This window comes from Uloborus diversus, chromosome 1 (genome assembly GCF_026930045.1).
Source record: "Uloborus diversus isolate 005 chromosome 1, Udiv.v.3.1, whole genome shotgun sequence".
In the NCBI taxonomy this organism is placed as follows: Eukaryota; Metazoa; Arthropoda; class Arachnida; order Araneae; family Uloboridae; genus Uloborus; species Uloborus diversus.
The window spans coordinates 144,668,783-144,679,909 of NC_072731.1; the positions used below are offsets into that span (position 1 = coordinate 144,668,783).

An 11,127-nucleotide genomic window follows, 5' to 3' on the forward strand; every position below is an offset into this window, starting at 1 on the left:
AAAGTGATACAACTTCTTTCTTACTCCGGAAAATAGATTTGTTATGGTTGCATGGGAAATGGAATAATTTATCGCTACCAGGTTGGAACGGTTATATTGAAGGTTTAACAAAGAATAATATGGATTTTTCAATGTCTAGAATTTTGTTCTTACCATTTTTTCACCAACCTGCAAATAACTACAATAGTATATACACTACTTTACTTTGTGCTTTGAAGAATACAAAGCATTACTTGTTACTTTTGATCAACCTTTGTATGCAAAGGCTAGAGAAATTGTTGCTGCTGCACCTGAAGAATCTGATTAGAGATAATAGGTACTGAGAGGCATCTTATATCCGTTAAATAAGGGATAAAGTTGTACTTGTTTCACCATTTTCACATAATTTGAACCAGAAAGAGTTGAACTTCATATAAAAACGTCTTTTCAACATATTGTATCATTTACAAATTAATATGCGCTTTTTATAATAACAGTTATGTTTTTGAAATAATTGCAAAATAAAAAAAAACATTTTTTGACCTTTGACCGTGCATAAAATGTTTATATTAAATGGGATCGATGTGGATTTTTTATATTTCATTTATAATTGTGTATTTTGTGTCTCTGCCAATTTTCAGCTCTATGCGAATTTTTCCGATTTTTTAAGTTTTTTTTGTTTATTTTGACCTTTGACCTTCCATAAAATTTTTAGTTCAAGTAGAATCGATGGGAATTTTTCATATGTCATTCACAATGATGCATTTAAAGTCTGTACTAATTTTCAGCACTGTAGGAATGTTTTCAATTTTTTTTTTTTTAAATTTCAATTTTGACCTTTGACCTTGCATAAAATTTTTAGCTCCACTCGGATCGATGACGACTTTTGACATTTCACATTAGGGATGCAACGAATAGTAATTTGGCCGAATACCGAATACCGAATATTCGGCCATAGTCAAGGCCGAATATTCGGCTATTCGGCCGCCGAATAGTTAACTTGTTTTTGTCTAAAAACAAAGCACAGTTTGTATTGAAAGCACATTTGTGTGCATTAAACAGCTTAAAATACTATATCACACTAGAAAAAAAATGTTTTGGAGTGAATTAATTATTTTTTGAAAGCATTAGTATTATCTTTAACAATATTCGGCCAAATAATTACTAATAGCAGGCACTAAGAGCAATCCTATTCATCTTATGTAAACCTATTTAATTTTCTTTTTAAACTGGTAATCTAAAAAATAAAGAATCTATTCAAATAAGCTTCTTTTTTACCTCCCTTTCATAAGAACTTCCTTTTTCAACATTCCTCTTTTACTTTCAAAATCTGTTCTTTTGACTCCCTACCAAAGCTTGTTCTGTATCCTTTCCCCCTTAACCCCTTCTAACTAATGGACTGGTTCTAACTGATAAGGGTTGTAAATGGCAAGAAGGCAGTAGCTCTGTGCAGATTCAGGTTTTGGTTTAATCTGGTATTACATTTTTTTTTTTACTTTACAAACCTGTTCTTTCAATAGACTCAATAGTTGTTCTGTCACTATCCTAACCCCTTTCAAAAGAGTGGACTAGTTCTAACTGATAAGAACCCCTTTCAAAAGAGTGGAATAGCTCTAACTGATAAGGGTCAGTAATATTAGTTGCTCTAAGCAAGTATTTTATTCTGTTCTGAGTTCAAAGAAAGCAAAATGGATTTTTCTGTCAATAAAAGAAGTATTGTTTGGAGCATTTTTGAACCTATACCAAATGATTGCACAAAAGCAAGATGTAAATTGTGCAAAAGTATTCTGTCAAGAGGAGGAGTTGGAAAAAAAGCAACTACAAGCTCACTGATGAACCATTTGGCTAAAAAGCATTCAGAAGAATATAATGAAAAAAGCAAAAACCAAACTTGTGATGCAGTTGTGGAAGCAAATATACCATCTACATCTACACCCAGTACAAGTCAAGGCGTAAAAAGGAAGCAAGAAACCATTGATTCACTTTTTGAAAAGAAAAAAAAAATGGGACATTAATGACAACCGATCAGTAGAACTGCACACTTTAATTGCGGAAATGATAGCATGCGACAATCAACCATTTAGTTTTGTCGAAGATGAAGGCTTCATTAATTTAATGAAAAAAGCTCAGCCACAGTATAAAATTCCCAGCCGGGAATATTTTAAACAGAAAGTTATTCCTTCTCTTTATGAAGATTGCAAAAAAAAAATTGTAACATTAATATCAGATGCAGAATTCATATCACTAACATCGGATATTTGGACTAGTTCTGTCAGCAATGAAAGTTTCATGAGCTTTACTGCCCACTGGATATCAAAGGATTTTATTTATCATCACGCTGCCCTGGAAGCAAAGCATTTTCCGGGAAGCCATACTGGTGAAGCTATCTGTGATATGGTCAAAACAGTGGTTGACGATTGGAAAATGAATGACAAAATCCACATAGTATTACGTGATGAAGGATCAAATATCAAGAAAGGAGTACGTATTTCAAACTTGAAAAATGAATCCTGCTTTTTACACTCCTTGCATTTGACTGTATGCGATGGTTTAGCATCACAAAGATCAATAAGCGATTTAATTGCTCAAGGAAAAAAGATTGTTAAACATTTCAGTCATTCTCCCTTAGCATGTTCAAGATTGAGAAGCATTCAAGCGAATGAGTTAAAAGTTCCTGAGAAAAAACTAATACAAAGCGTGTCTACTCGATGGAACAGCACATATTACATGCTGGAAAGATTATTAGATCAAAAAAACGCAGTTTCTCTATATGCCTCTAAATTTGGGGATATAAGCAACTTAAGTTTAAATCAGTGGACAGTTTTGGAAAAGGTGCTCCATCTTCTGAAACCATTCGAAGAAATAACAAAACAAATTTCACTATCAAAATCATTTATTTCTGAAGTCATCCCAATACTTACAACATTAAAATTATATTTGGATAAATTAAGCGACTTTTCTGGAGTTGGTACAATGAAGGATACTCTTAGCCAAAGTTTAGAGAAGAGATAACAATGAACACTACTGCATTGCTACAGTGTTAGATCCGAGATTTAAATTATTTTTTTTCCAACAAAATTGAAGCAAAAGACACTGAAGTTAAGTCAAAACTTATAGCTATTATGAAAAGTACCAGCACTAAACCAGCTGAATTACTGGAGAAAAATATTTCAAGTTCATTCCTTCCAACATCTGAAGCACAAAATTCTTTGTGGGCGTGTTTCAATGAAATTGCAACGCAACCACTAAGTGAAGCCCCGGAAGAAACCTCCACTCAAAATGAAATTGACCGATATCTTTCCCAACCACTTTTGCGAAGAACTGACTGTCCCTTAAAATGGTGGGCGCAAAACACTGAAGCTTATCCTAATCTATCTCAGTTAACCAGGAAATACCTTTCAGCACCAGGAAGCACTGTTTATAGTGAACGATTGTTCTCAGAAGCTGGAAACATTTATGAGAAAAAGAGAAATAGACTTTCTCCTGAAAATGCTGAAAAATTATTGTTCTTACATCATAATTTGCGTGCGTATAAAAATAAGTAACTGTTTTATGATAACATATGATAAAATTATGATATGTTCCCAAGTCCCCAAAATTATTTTTTTCAAGTTTCAATTCATTTTTTCCCGCATTTCTTTTTTCTAAGTAATTGTGTAATATTTATGTTTATCATTTTAACCACTTCTCTATCTCTAGTTGTTGTGTCCATTCAATTATTTTTGAAGAAGCCAATCTACACTAATAGTTATTGCTTAATGCCAAGAGGGGCAGTTTTCACCCCCCCCTTTTTTTTGTTTAGTGCAAAAAATTCCATTTTTAAGTGATAGAATACTAGGTTAGATTAGAAATACTTGTACTCTAAATGATTTTTATTTTTCTCTCTGCCTTTCTAATTAAAATAATGATGCATTTTGAGATTTCGTAAAGTTTCACGACACTGAATATTTTTGCAATATTTTTTAATTTTTTATTTTCGTTTGTTCTAAAACATCCAAAGAAAACAGTTCCACTTTTGCAATCATAATTTTTTTTATTTAGCTGAAATGTAATTTTTCATATGGTGTTTATAAATCAGTGTACTTCTGTTTTTGTATTGATATTTTTTCCCAAAATATGTTTATACCAAAATTTCTGAATCCTTTAGTTAGTTGTATTTTAAAACTTGATAAGTCTTATTTCCTTTATTTTGTAAATATCACATTCACAATTGACCATTACACCTATTCTTGGTCCCTTGATTTAAATTTTCATTTTTAAAATAATGATTTTGTCCCTCTATAATCATGCAATGTTTCTTTTTCCCTTGTGAAGGCTTTATACAAATGTTCATTATTTGGTTAAAACAATTGAATCTAATTTTTAAACAATCATATCCTATTTTAATATGAAACAGAACTTCATTATCTTTGAAAAAAAAAAAAAAAACTTATTGCAGTGTCAGGATCAGGATTATGCATATGCAATATTTACTGCTAATGAACCAATTGCTCTATGTTATTCAAAATGAAAATTTATTATTTACAATTACTTTTTTTTTCTCATTCATAATCTATTACTTGAAAAATAGCATTGTCACACTGTATATATATTTTTAATGTTTTAGTTGGATTAGTATATAAAAGTGGATTAAAAGACTTTTTTAATTTTTATGTATTAAGTTTAGCTATTATACAAAGTACTAGTAGTTTTAGACTTCAGGTCCCTTTTTTCCCTTGCGGCTAATTAAAAATCTGGTTTGAACCTGGACATATCATACTACTGCAGACATTACAAAGGTGGTTTTCAAAATGTTGTAAAAGGAATCTTAATAGTTTATGTCTGGACGAAATTTTGTATTTTAAAGAATAAGAAAAATAAAAGTTTTTTGAGTCTTTTTATTTAAGTTATTCTTAAAGTATGGTTTATCAGTACATTATAATTACTTTAATAAGAAGTATCAACCCTTCCTAATATGTCAGGGGAAAACTATTTTGTGTGGTTTTTTCAGAGGTAATTTTGTAGATATATCTTAGTAACCATTCATTAATGTCCACCATTAAATATGACAATGCACTGGATAATGAACCTGACAATGTGCTAGAGGCTGACTTCATTGAAAATATTCAACAAACATGATGAATACAAATTTAAAGATGTAAAATTTTCAACGAAAAAGTGACAAACAAGCTTTTTTTCAAGTATTCGGCCAAGGCCGAATAGTAAACTAGGTATTCGGCCGAAGCCGAATATTCGGCTGACAGGCCGAATAGGCCGAATATTCGGCAGCGGCCGAATATTCGTTGCATCTCTATTTCACATATAATAATGTTCTTAAGGTCTGTACCAATTTTCAGCTTTATGGGAATTTTTTCCGAACTCGAATGTCTATTTTGACTGGGCTATTTCCCATATTTCTCCAGCGTTTTTATAAAGAGCGTACCATCGTTGCATAATGTAAACGTAACAACTTCTGTGAGTCTGATGTCACAGGATGCCCCCATTGGCTGAAAGTTGTTTCTTATCGGTTGCAGTTGCCGAGGAAGATAGAAAACTTGTGAGTTGCGGAAACGTTACACTTGCATCGGGAACTGGCCGCAGTTCCCTCGTAACCCACTCGTAAACCGCAAATTGCAACTGCGGAGTGCGTTTCACTTGCATTCCCCTGTATGTCACTGACTTTTAAGGAGGAGTGACTGTCGTATAATTACATTTGTAAGTTTCTGTTTGCTCGATGACAACTCGGTCGTTTTCCTTTTTCTTCCGTTTGAATAACGGCTCTTATCTTGTTCTTGTGTATTAGTGTAGTTTTGTGTATTAAAGCCTTAATTAAGTTGTAATTTTTCTCTATAACATAATGTAATATAATGCTGGTTTACCATACAGACTACTTTAGGGTTGTTTTAATCTGCATCGCAGGCTGCTGAAAAAAATCTTACTCCTGGGCTAGGAGAAACCACTTTTGTTACAGACAGTTTTTGTAAAGTTTCCAATTCCTCAATATACTTCATGTCTCAAGAAGAGAAGAGATGTTTCATCAGAGAACATCCCTGTTTTTTTCCTATTTAAATGTTTTTAATATCACTGAACAGATTATAAAGATCTGCCTAAGAATATTTTATGTTTTTCGGGCTCCATAGGTCCGTTTGTTGATGCAGTTCAGCAGACAGAACCTACTATAACTTTGAAAAATACGTCTTCAAATTGTATTTAACTCAACAACCGTGCGTTTCATTCAAAGCCTTGACAGTACTTTGGAAATGAATAAAAATACTATTTGTACTTAATATATTGAATTATTATTAGTTTAAAATTTTAGGAACTCATCTTATGCTTAGAAAAGTAAAAATTTTAATGACGTGAATGATCCTTATAGAAACATTGAACACACACATAAATTTATCTCTCTGCTCTATGGTATTACCAGCGGGTTTACTTTTTTTAAGGCCATTTTATTGTAAAATAATTTAAGTAAAGGTTTATGCACGCAAAAAGAAATCTCACTTATTCAGCTCGTAAACAATGGCAATTGAACCAGATCCTTCGTTTGTTGTCTCAGTGCATTTAAAGACAGGCAAAAAAAAGTTTCACATGATTGACGTAGATTTGGTAAACAAAAGTAACCGGCAAGTGGCTAATTTTCTGGGCGGACATTAATTACAGCAAAATCCTGACGATTTTTACAGGGAAATTTACGGCAACCTTGACATTTGGCGACGCAATGGTTTGGCGCGCGAATAAACTAAACGGTAGATACACGAGGGGGCCTGAGGATTTAGGTGATTGTGAGGTACGTTTTAATGAATAATTTGAATTTATGTTTCACAAAAACACAAATTAACTCTTGAAATTAGTAATGTTGCAAGTTTCATTTGTTGTTTCAACGAATATTTATTCAAAAACTGCCTAATGTCTTGCAAAATGGTTTCGCTCGATCTTACATGTCATAAATGTGATTTGATGTCAATAATATGTTACAATGTATTTAATATTGAGCTATTGAGATGAAATGATTAATTTATGTATTTCTCTTTCTTCAAAGTGATCTCGTAATGGTTTGACGCTCGTGAACATGAGAACAAAGAGGATTTTGCTTTGATTCATAAAGGAAACAAACAATGGTACAATTTTATTCATATTTTAATTAAAGCGTAAGTAAACTTAGATAACGGCTTGTAATTCAGTGTAGATTTCATATTAAATCAACTAATTTCTAAAGAAATGCATCTTAATAGTATCTTACAAAACGGTTTCGCTCAATGATGAACGTCGTTATTATGGATATGAAGTAAATAAGGATTTGATTTCAATAATTTCTTGCTATGGACTTAATACTTTGCTCGTTAGACGAAATGTGATATCTCTGTTAACTAATAACTATTTCTGCAATAGTTATTATATTTAGCTTCCTATATAGTGTATCTGTTTTATTTGAGTAAAATTGCAAAGTTACAGACAGGAGCAAAATATGGTATTTTCTAGAAGAAAAATAATTTATGCATTTTTCTTTTTCAAAATGCAGGTACCTATTGACCAAGTTATGTTTTTAAACAGGAGTATATTCATCTGATGCAGATTCTTACCTTTTTGAATTATAAAACAGTTATCAAACAATCATTTTTTTCCTTCTAGCTTCTGCTATTTAATAGAATTTTGTGTAACGGAAATCTCAAATCAAATAACTCAGTCATCATCCTTTAAAAGATCTTTCAATCATGCTTTTATTGCTGAATTGCTTCATGACTTTCAGAAAAATAACATGCAGATTTGATTTTCTTGCCAGTTCCAGATATTGTCACATGCTTAAGGATAAATACTAAAGTATTTAAATCAAAGTATCATGTGGGGTGCAGTAGCTGTGAGCAGCAACAAACGCTCCAGGTTAAAGTGCTTATATGTTGAGGATTTTTACTGCTTGATATTTGTTTTTATTCTTGAGATTTTTTCTCCATTCGCAGAAAGATGTCCAATCTATTTTAATTTATTACAGTTCTACTTTTTGAAACTATTCTATATTATTTATCTGTGTAATTATTCCTAGGCTGTTATGAAACTTGATCCTCAACTTGAATTGGTTTTGTATCATACTATAATTTGAGAATTTTCCTGTAATAAGCAGGTCGTGCATTCAATTCTTGAATAATACTTTTTATGAATTTGTCTTACTTCTATTCTTGATGTAATATTATGAAGCAATCATAGCTGAAGTATTTTTTTTTTATAACAGATGGTCACACCTTAGTGTAATAGACAACATAAAAAGAGTTAAAGAGAATAAGCTATTGATAACAGCTAGTTTACTATTGTACCGGTTGAAGAATATTTTAATTAATAACATGTTGAGAAGCAAAATATACTAATTATTTTCTGAATAGGATGGATATCTATTTACAACTATTGTATGCCATTCCATTAGCATTGTTATAGTGTTGCATTCAAATTTTAAATTAAGTTTTTCCTCCCCAGAGTCTAAAAACTGTTTCTGGTGTCCAGTTGCAGAGGCTGAAAATTCCTGACTGAATGGCACATAGTAGAGGGAATTGGTTTCATTTGCTGCCGTTTCCTCTGCTTATGTTTTTCGGTTTTTTTCGAGCTTGAAGAGTAATTACTGAATCAACGGAAGTGTGGGTATGTTTGATCTTTAAAATTGTTACTTTCTTATGGATGCTATTCTCTATTGTTAATCTGTGTAATTGGAAACTTGGGTTACTCCCAGACTGTTATAAAACTTGATTCTCAACTTGAATTGGTTTTGTGCCATACTATATTTAGAGAATTTTCTTGTAATACACAGGCAATGCATTTAATTCTTGAATAATCTTTCGTGTGAATGTGTCTTGCTTCTATTCTTGATATAATCTCTACTATGAAGCAATCATAGCTAAGTAAATTTTTTTATATAATACATGGTTACACCTTGGTGTAATAGATGACATAAAAAGTAAGAGCAAATAAGCTATTGATAACAGCTATTTTACTATTGTACCTATTGACGAAATATTTTAATTACAAACATGTTGAGAAATAAAATATATTTTTTTTTTCTGAACAGGATGAAAAACATTATTGTGTCCATTAGCATTGTATAATATTGTTGCTTTTAAATTAAATTGTTTTTTCTTCCCAGAGTCCAAGAACTATTTCAGGTGTCCAGTTGCAGAGGCTGGAAATTCCCGACTGAATGGCACATTGTAGAGGGAATTGGCTTCATTTGCTGCCATTAACTCTGCTTGTGCTTTTCGGTTTTTTCCGAGCCTGAAGAGTAGCTACTGAATCAACTGAAGAATGGGATTCTCTCTCTCTCTCAACATTCCAGGGTCCCCATACTTACTACAACATAGAGATTAACCAGTTGGATGAGGCCTTGAAGACAGTTCTGGTTTTTTGATTCAGACCAGGAGCCAAGCAACCCCTGATCCAGCAGTCCCAAAAGTATCAGTTTGGCATGGGAACTTGTACTTTAACCATGGATATATTTAACAAGCCTGGTCACCACTAACGATCACTGAGGTCTTCAATCGTCTGGAATAAATTCCGGAACACATTTTTTTATTTGTGTTATACCATCAACTCTCAATATCTCAAATATTCCTTGAGGGGCTGTGGTAACTTCCCATAACTTGAAGTTAGAACCAGTCTGATATTTGAATGTATTATATATTTTCACTAAACATAATGAAGTGTAACCAAAAGTGTGGGGAATTAGTATCATTGAACCCCTTAATTTCCAATGACTGGCACAACTAAACTTTTTTTGTATATGTGTGTGTGTGTGTGGGTTTTTTTTTTTTTTTTTTTTTATAAATAAAGGTTTTTTTTTTTTCTCATATCACTTCTTTAAAAACCTCTCTCTCTCACTTTACACAACCTTTATAGAAATGTATAAAGCAATTTTACTCCAAGTGTGGGAGCTTCTTTGAACATCCCATGCTTTGCTCAGTGAGTCATCATCACAAGTAATCCCTTTTCCTTGATACCTCATTGCTATTTTTTTCATGTCCTGATATCTTACCCAAGGGTGCCTCTAGGGTCAGGGACTCAGCTGCATTCCATGTAGTCTAGTAATCAAAGCTGATGTCATTAACCCACATAATCCCTGATCTGGGCCAAAGGGAAAACCGAAGATTTTTGTATTGCTATATGGTTATCCTAAGGCTTCATGTTAAAAGTAAAGATGCTTTTGAAATGGCATCAACTGCACCACCTGCTTAGCAAGATTAAATCAACTTTATTAAAAGAGTTTTGTTTATAACCATGTATCAAATTTCTGTTTCATTAATCACAAAGTAAAGATTACATATTTTGAAATGGTGCCTATATTTTTTGTAGCTATAAATAAAATTCTTATATCCAAGTCTATGTGTCTGTATATTTAGTTTTTTCGACTAAATAGTTATATTTTTGCAAACCCTCAAATTTGCTACTTCTGTGTGATATCTTACAAGTGTGATAAAGTTACATCAATTTATAAACTTTATTTTTGCTATAAAGAAGAAGCGAGAAAGGGGAGGGACCATTTTAATCAGGTGAAGTCTGGTTGCTAATGTAGCACATAAGCATTAGTTCAGTTATGTTTGATTAAATATGAGTTGGAGAAATTGTCTCAGACATACAGTTCATCAATTGTTTGTATATTTATATATTACAGAGGATATGTTTCTCTTTTGAAAATGAACACTAATAAAAGGTATAATGAAATATTAATTAGAGAAACTAAGCATTAGTTTCTGACTAATTGATGAGTGGGAGAAATTGTCTCAGTCAGGCAATGTTCATCAAGGACATGCTTATTTATAAGAGAGGATATGCTTTTCCCTTTTTTAAATCAATACACGAATTGTAAATAGAGCTCACTCATTTTCGCTTTCTCTGTTGTAATTTCTTAGTTTTCCAGATTTTGTTCCTTTTCCAAACATTGGCAGGGTTTAATTTCATATTAATACTTTTATTGATAAAGACAATGTATAGATTAAAATTAAAAACTGTTGTGTAACATTTGTTTATCACTTCAAATTTTCTGAAAAATTGAAAAAAGTAATATATTTTTATGGCTGTGCTAACAAAGGGCGTACCACAACTATGGAACCTGGGCCAAATTGAAAATATCAAAAAGAGATTAAAATTCATGATTGATATTTCTAAGTTCCACCAAAATGGAAGGGATCGGTG

General features: G+C 32.0%; 1 protein-coding gene across 1 annotated transcript in view; it reads right to left on the bottom strand.

Annotated features, from left to right (window-relative positions):
- Positions 1–6,596, bottom strand: part of LOC129232688 (B-cell receptor-associated protein 31-like) — a 70,298-nt gene extending 63,702 nt beyond the window's left edge. Inside the window, exon 1 of the mRNA XM_054866819.1 lies at positions 6,463–6,596. The gene's annotated coding sequence lies outside the window, so the exon portion shown is untranslated. The remainder of the gene's footprint in view (positions 1–6,462) is intronic.
- Between the last annotated feature and the right edge of the window lie 4,531 nt (positions 6,597–11,127).